At 39.6% G+C, this 8,291-nt stretch overlaps 1 pseudogene; it reads left to right on the forward strand.

Annotated features, from left to right (window-relative positions):
• The first annotated feature begins 7,718 nt into the window (after positions 1-7,718).
• On the forward strand, positions 7,719-7,789 carry LOC141420010 (U4 spliceosomal RNA; annotated as a pseudogene).
• The last annotated feature ends 502 nt before the right edge of the window (positions 7,790-8,291 follow it).

Genomic DNA, 8,291 nt, shown 5'->3' on the forward strand with positions numbered 1-8,291 from the left:
TGTTCCAAGGATAATAACCAATTTGAGAACTCAAGGTCTGAGGGTTAATATCATACTTAATGTTGAGTACCTATTCTGTTCCTTAATGGTGGCTGATGCTGAGTCAGGGTATTGTCCTTACCTCTGTGTGTGTGTGTGTTTTAATCTTCATTTTTGCAAAGAAAATATTCAAACTTACAGAAAAATGGCAGGTGTAGTACAATGAAGTTCCATAAAATTTCGCCTAGATTTACTTATTAGCATTTTCCAGAAGATAAGACAATCTCAAGTCAAAGTAGTTGTTGAGAGAAGGGATTGGTTACAATAACACTAACTACTCTGATAGCCTGCCCAAACTATATATGTATACATATTATTATGTATTATTATTATTATTTACAGAACCATTTGAGGTTAACTTGCAGACATCATGACTATTTACCTCTAAATATTTCAGTATGTAATGACATTCTCTTACAAAACCACAATGCAATTATACAATTCCGGAAACTGAGCATTGATGTACCACCATTTGCTAGTATGCAGTCCACATTCAAAATTTCCTGATTGTTTCAATACCATCTTTCTGAGCAATTAAAAAAAAAGTTCATGTTCCAACCTAGCATCAAGTACTGCATTTAGCTGTAATGTCCCCTTTAATCTGAAATAGTTCCTCAGGCTGCATTTTTTTAAATGGCTTTGAGTTATTTTGAGGAGCATAGCATCATTGTTTCATAGAATGTTCCTTGAATTGGGTTTTTGTGATGCTTCCTCATGACTAGATTCAAGATATATATATATATATATATATATATATATATATATATACATATACATATATATAGGGGCAGAACTTTACTTTGATTTAAAATTTTATTCTTGTTAATTTAGAATATGATTTTTAAACAGTGCAGTAATTATCAAAACATTCTCCTGCAACAAAACATCATGAGTAGGTTCCAAGGATAGTCATATTACTAAGATTTTTTGCCCCTACATTCTTCACAACACAGATTATGAAAATCACTTCCCGGGGAGATGGTGGGGAGGAGAGGTAGACTCAGCAAATAGTCTTGGTGAGTTGCTTTTTCCAACATTGTCAGTCTGTTCACGGAGTCTTTGGGCTCCAGCATTTTCTTTTTGCCTGACTACACTTTTGTCCCTCAGTAATGCATGTGAAAGTCAGTGATAGAGAGAGTGTGAAGACATGGAATGACATTTACCAGCAAAAATCTGGCGGTGGCTCATGTTACTAAATCTCCATTATTTTTACAAAACACACCACAAAATATAATAAATCACATTAAATTGCAGTTATCAAAACATGAAAAGTTCATTTTGTGATATAGTACCATTGTTTTAGATTGTTGCTAATTCTCAATTATTCATTAAATAGACAAGGATGGTACCCACTCATGGACACTAGTAAGAATTCAAGAGCCCTCATTGATTCAAATATGGAGTGCTGAGCCTCAGAAGATGGGATGTGAGCACAAAATAAACCTAAATGTGCACCTGTTCATTCATTCCCTCCCTCCTTTCCTCCCTTCCTTCTTCTCTCCCTCCCTTCATCTCTTCTCCCTCCCTCCTCCCTCCCTTCCTTCCTTCCTTCTACAAAATACTACTGAGAAGCTTATTTTTCACATCAGTCTCTGTGCTAAGTATTAGGTTTTAGGGATTAAAGACCTAGTTTTTGACCTCAAGAAGCTCTTGTTAAAACCTGATATTTGAACTCAAAAACCAGAGCGCAAGTTTTCCTCGTGCTCAGTGGCATCTCTTTGCATTTTGTCCTAGCTTGGATAGTGATAAGGCAGAGAGATTCCTCTGAGATAATTTTGTGACTCTTTCTTCAGTCTGTTGGCCTGATGTTGACATCATATATAAGTCTTCCCTTGGACATCCCCAGAAGCTAAGAAGACCTCTTTCAATGTTTGTTTTAAACCTGCCACTGACTTTTTTTTAGCTTCCAATCTTCCAACTTTCAATGCCCCTCAATTCTTTTCCATGTTAAGGTCTACAGAGATGTCCTTTATACCTTGTATTCTGCCATGTAGATCAGTCAAGTCATTTAAAATCCATTACAGTGTGAACATATTGTAACAGAAATAACACTGGACTTGGATCCAGGTAATGTGGGTTGCTGGACATGGCAGAAATGGGCCAGTGTTGTTCCTCACACCGGTGTTCTCTTCTTCTTGGGCAAACAGCTAGACTTCATTTTCCAGGCTCTCTTACAGTTAGATGTCACTGAGTTGTAGCCAGCAGAAATGACATAGCTATCATTTCTAAGCCTAACTCCCAGAAACTTGCTGTATGTGTTTTTCCCTTCATGTAGACATGTTGATGGAGTCACAAGATGCTTGGCACCTAGACCTCTGAATCACCTCAGTAAATATATTCTCACATTGGAATATTCCAGGACCAAGCAGTCAATGCCTATGTGTTAAGTCACTGAGATTTTGGTATCTATCAGAGTAGCTAGTGTTACCTTAATGAATTACCCTGTCACGCCAATAACTTTGACTTGCTTCACTTTCTGTCTATTCTTGGGCAAGTCACTTAACCTCTCAGTGTCTCAATAACCTGTTCTGTCAACGGGATCAAAAGACAGCATTCTCGGCCCTAGTTGATAGATGAAAAGAGTAAATGAGGTAACATTTTGCAAAAGCACTTTGAAAATGATTATACAAATACAAGATGGTCCGATAGTATTGGATCTTGCCCCTTGTAGGTAGCTAATACAGTGTTTTCCATTCAGGTACCTCAGTTCTTAACTAGCCAAGCTTTATTTTTTGAAGAATATATGGCTGGAGCTGGCTCTGCAGCCCCTGGGCTGCTCAGGATAGGTAAATTGGGGTGAGAAGCACTCAGACTTAATTGACTCCCTTTGACATGCCGGTCTTGGGACTGTGCCTATCTCAACCAGGCCATTGATGGCTCCTTACAATCTTAGGTGATGTCCCAGAACTAGACCTCCTAATCAACTAATTCTATAATCATCTACAGCCCAATCATAGGTGTAAGAATTGTTATGCGTGGATTCCCAAAGGTCTTGTTATAATAGCAAATATGATATTGAGTGCTCATGATATGCTGTTATCACAGCTCATCTTCACAAACACCCGAGGAAGGAAGTGCTCTGTTGTTTCCCATTTTGCAGATGATGAAACTGAGGCTTAAGACACTTGCTCAGTCACTCAGTGTAGATGTATTCGAACTCAGGTCTCTAAAAAAAATCTCTGCCCTTAACCTTGATGTGGCTGGTTGTTAACTCTGCTTCATACCCCAATATTGTCTATTTCCTTCTAGGAATCTCACTGCTGAGAAAACTAGATCTCCTTATAGGGAAAAAGGTTTTATTTTTAAAAGCAGCTAGCAACAGTTATCTCTTTGTATGCCTCAAATGGACATTAAAATTCTTGTTACTTTCCTCCAAATTGATTATCTATCTTATTCAATACATGTTAATTTGCCTGTAAGTTATATAAATGTGATTTTTAAAAATCTTTTAAAAAATTATCATTGTACTGGGGGTACATTGTGACATTTACAAAAATTCTTATAGTATATCATAGTTGAATTCACCCCCTCTATCATTCTCCTTTATCCCCCCCCATTCCTGGAACAGTTTCAGCAGGTCTCATTTTTCCATTTTAATACATGAGAACACAATATTTCTACCATATTTACCCTCCTACACCCTTTCCCTACATCCTTATAAATGTAATTTTTAACAAAAAATGTTAAGAACCCTCTGAGGTAAATTGCAGGTGCACACTGTAGCATCAATATTCAGTCTTGGAGAGCAGGCGCAATGGGGGTGGTTCTCCTACCTGTATAGATCTGGCTGCCTTCAGTGGGATCTCTGTGGAGCTGCAAATCCTAATTCATCCCAAAGTGCTTGTCAGCATAGTGCATGAGGGCCCTGCCTGGGACAATTTCCACTCTATAAGTTGTAATTGCCTGAAAAACAAAAGGCAAAGTCCGGTTATTTTGCTTGATCTTGATAGGGATCTAACATTCCAGATGATATGGTCAATCTGTGCTGGACCAGTCAATATCCTGTGATAGCTCCCAGCTTTTGACCCATCTCCTCTGGAAGTTGAAAATTTTGGTTCCCAAGCAAGTGTGTTCTGTGTTAAGAAAAGGGAGTTTGTGATGGTTTGTTCTTATAAAATGTATAAAGTCAGGAGTAAACCTGGTTCTTTGTTGAACTCTTGAAATTTCAAAATGTTCAAGTCCCTCTGAAATTTGGGAAGACTGAATCTCATCTTGATAAGTTTATCATCAAATGTCTCAACTCACGAGTGAGGGGCTCTTCTCATGGGACACTATCACTGAATTCAGCATCAAAATCAAAAGGAAGGCAGTATTTGATCAGCCAACACTTCACATATCTCTCTTCTAATTTTCCAATTACTCTGCAGTCTAGGTCTTTTAGTTCCATATTACAGATAAAGAAGCTGTACTAAGCAGATCTGATTAACCTGCCCAAGATGTATAGCTAGTTAGTGGCAGATCCAGGGTTTGAATTCAGACAATCTTGGCACCAGCCCATACCCAAAGATCTCTCTGCTCAGAATAAATTTGTTTCCTAAGTAAGGAATTCCTATAATTTAAACATCCATAAGAAGTTGTTGGGAAGAACTGCGAAACGAGAAACAAGGCTTGCTTTGTCAGAGCCTTCTGGTCAGCCATGGTGAGCCTGCCCTTTTCATTGTGCATTCCCCACAAAAGAACCTCTGCTGACGCCAGAGGCCTCTCCACAGGGAACCAAAGAGGACCAAGTGGGGGAGATCTTGAATATCGGAAAGATGGAGCCAATGAGATCCATGCACTTCCAATTAGACAGCATGCCTTCCGTGGCCTGCTCCATGTCCTGTTCCTTCTCAAAGCGTACCCAGAGAGTTTCAACTTTGGCAAAGGCCTGGGAGATTTCATGCTCCTTTTCCCATGTAATAAAAAAGTCATTTTTGCCTCAAGCTAGGGAAAACTCTGGCATATTTAAACTTGAAAATGTTTGGGTGAGGTTTTTTTGTTGTTGTTGTTAATATTAGATTTATTGTTGCTGTTGTTTGGAAACCTTGTGGACATTTTCAGTTTTTTCCCTTGTTGGGCTTTTCTGGAAATGTCTATGGAGAAGAAGGTTGAAAGCAGAGGAAGGCAGTTGGCTTTTTAAACTCTAAGTCTGATGGGTGGGTAGAGGATTTTAAAGACTGTGCCTGCTGGGTTTGAAATGGCACACAATCCAGTCACAGCGTGGATAGATAGCAAAGGCCTGGCAAGAATGCTGTCCTCAGTGGTGCATGGTTTCCTGTTTGGGTTCCTCGCATTCCAAAAAGCATGGTGTATGACTTGATGATTTGAAATATGTATGCATTGTGAAGCAATTACCACAATCAAACTAATGAACATATATACAATAAAACATAACTGGAGTAAGATGCCCCCTTTCTGTGCTCACTGAGCAGCCTGAGCAGGTTTGCCCATGTGCATGTCTTTCTTTGCTTATTAATTTCCCCTACAAGGAAAGCAAGAAATAAAGATCCAGCCCTCCATAATCTGAACCATCCGGGGAAGAAGCAAAGCAGGGTTTTCACCAAGAATTCAGATGTTCAATGTGGTGATCAGATCTCAACCACCACATAGGCTCCAAATTCCAAATGAGCTTTGCCCATTCCACCATTTCTCTCTCACCACCTTGGGCCTACACCAAACAGTGTTTCCCTTGGCTTTCTGTAGACCACACAATTGCAATGCACAGCCTCACCCTCTAACATTGTCTCCTTTCTGCTTTAAGGGTTGGGAAACTAATATGACAGTGATACCCTCTTTAACATCCCCTCTTTGTCCCTCCCAGAGTCATCCCTCCCACTCCAGTCTAATTAGACTCCTTTGTTTTTTTTCCCCCTCTATCTCTCAGTTTCTGAGTGCAGAAAATATTCCATTGTCTTCTTTTGTTTTCTTGTGTTGAATATGTCAGTTGATATCTATGGAGGAATCAGGCAAACTCCATTCTCCCCCTTCTATTTATGTTTCCAGGTCTAATAGGCTTCTTTGGTAGAAGAACATCTGCCCCATCTCCCAAATCTTCCAGCTTTGAGACCCAAGTGAAGGGAGTGAGTCATTCAGCTGGTTGACAGAAATCAGTGGAGTGCCCACTAGGTGCTAGTACCCTGGAGATGCAGCAGGAAAAGACATAGTCCTGACTTTTGGGGACTTCTTGGGTAAGGAGTGGGAATCTGGCTTTCTAGATTCCTTCTGTCAACCCATGTCCTAATGGTAGCCCTATGGGGAACAAATGTAAATGGTGCTGGAAGCTTTCATCCTAATATATCAACTCACCCACCACCACTGTCTCTTCTGCCACTTTCACAACATTCCCAGGATTTTCTATCTAACTGTATACTTTTTCTTCTATAGGAAATTACTACATTTTGGCCACACCAGAAGAACATACTTTGCAGTTCTATACAAGTTCATATGAGTCAGATAAGTGACTTGTAGCTATGGGCAGGTCACTATATCCTTAGTTTGCCCCAAACTCTCTTCACACATTCTCCTTTGATTTAGGGGTAGACTAGAAAGAAAATAATTATCTTAAATCTTATTTTACATGTCACAATGTGAAGATTTATCCCAGACACAAGCATGCATTCTTAATTATAATCACAGCATTGATCTGAGCAAGTATAAGATATATGGCTGTGAGTTGCTGGTGGTTTTGCATTACCATTTTAGTGCAATTAACGTCTACCACTAAAGTACCATCTTACGCATAAGACAAAATTAAAAAGAAGCTTGAAATGTTATCTCCTATCCAGGAAGTGTTACTATTGCATTTTAAAGATGAGGAGTTAAGGTTTTCATTTTTAATTGTATTACTAAGTGATTTCTTCATGAGGGAGCCTAACTGTGAAGAATATAAATTACTTTGCATGTTTATGGTGAGGGACTAGAAATCCTTTTGGGAGACAAACAAGCAAATTAGAATTCAGCATCAGTCAATGTTAAGGTTTAAAGTTTTGTTTGGTTGTAACTTTCCCAAAAACCTTTCTAGAGGAATATTGTAACTGATGATGTATTCATTCAGAAGTGTCTACTGTATTGCCCAGTACTTTTGTTGCAATGTGTTGGGGGTATAAAGGAAGACGTCTGTGAGGTTTCAATTCCTTGTTTAGGCCTCCCTCCTTCCCAGAGTGTCTCCTCCCCTCTCACATGTGCCTGATATTCCCAGTCTTTCTTGGAGCACTGACCCCTATTCTCTCTTTGGCAGTACTGCCTCACGCTGGCTGGGCAGGTACTTTACCACTTAAGTCACTCAGCTAGGGCAGCCCCTAGGTTTGCAAATTCAGCCTTCCTTTGCTGCAATTAGAATCACTATTCTTTCTCTCCAAGCTACTCCTTTCCTGTTAGGGGAAAGCAGCTGATTAAACAAAGTCACACTCCAGTGTTGATGACTAAAAGCACTTAACGCTCCCTGGGGTGTCTGCATCTGAGATGGTAAGCCTGTAATGATGGAATTTCAGGCAATGCAATTGGCTGGTGGGGATGTAATTTTTGGTGTGATGGAGGCATATGTTTTGTTACCACTCAAATCATACCACTTGTGGATGGTAAAGGAGCAAGTATGAAAGGATTTATAAGATGACATCTTGCCCAAGGCCTTTCTTTCAGGGCTTTAAATGATTAGGGAATAGGTCTTAGAGTTCTCTTAGTCCAAAGAAAGTTGAGTTCAGAGCTTTGTTCAGCGGCAGTACCGTAGCCAATGAGGTTCATCCAAGGCACAATTATTGCTAATTGAAAGTTGGGTTTATGATCACACCCATCTGCTCCTTCTTTGAACTCTGGTGTGACCCTCAACCACAGATGCTGCCTTGTACAGATATGGAAATGTTCTTCATGCCAATTCATTCTCAAGCCTTTCGGTAGAAATAGAGAAAATCCTTAACATTTTCCAAGGAGGCTGCCCCAAGGCCTTTCATTTCCCCATAAAAGAGGGAAATATATAGCTTCTCATGGGTGATACTTGGGAGGATTAAAACAGACATTTGCTATGTTTCCAGAAGTCTTCCATGTGCTCTCCATAAATCCAAAATTAATTCACAAAACTAAAGAAGTGCAAAACAAATTTAAATAATTTAACTTTTTTGTGATGCCAACAATCAAACCCAAGGCCTTGGGCATGCGAGGCAAGTGCTCCACTACTGAGCTGTATCCCTAGCTAAATAATTTAGCTTTTTTTTTGGTGGTACTGGTGTTTGAACTCAGGACCTATACCTTGAGCCTCTTCACCAGTCCTTTTTTTGTGA

The sequence above is a fragment of the Castor canadensis genome, chromosome X (genome assembly GCF_047511655.1).
Source record: "Castor canadensis chromosome X, mCasCan1.hap1v2, whole genome shotgun sequence".
NCBI classification, from domain to species: domain Eukaryota; kingdom Metazoa; phylum Chordata; class Mammalia; order Rodentia; family Castoridae; genus Castor; species Castor canadensis.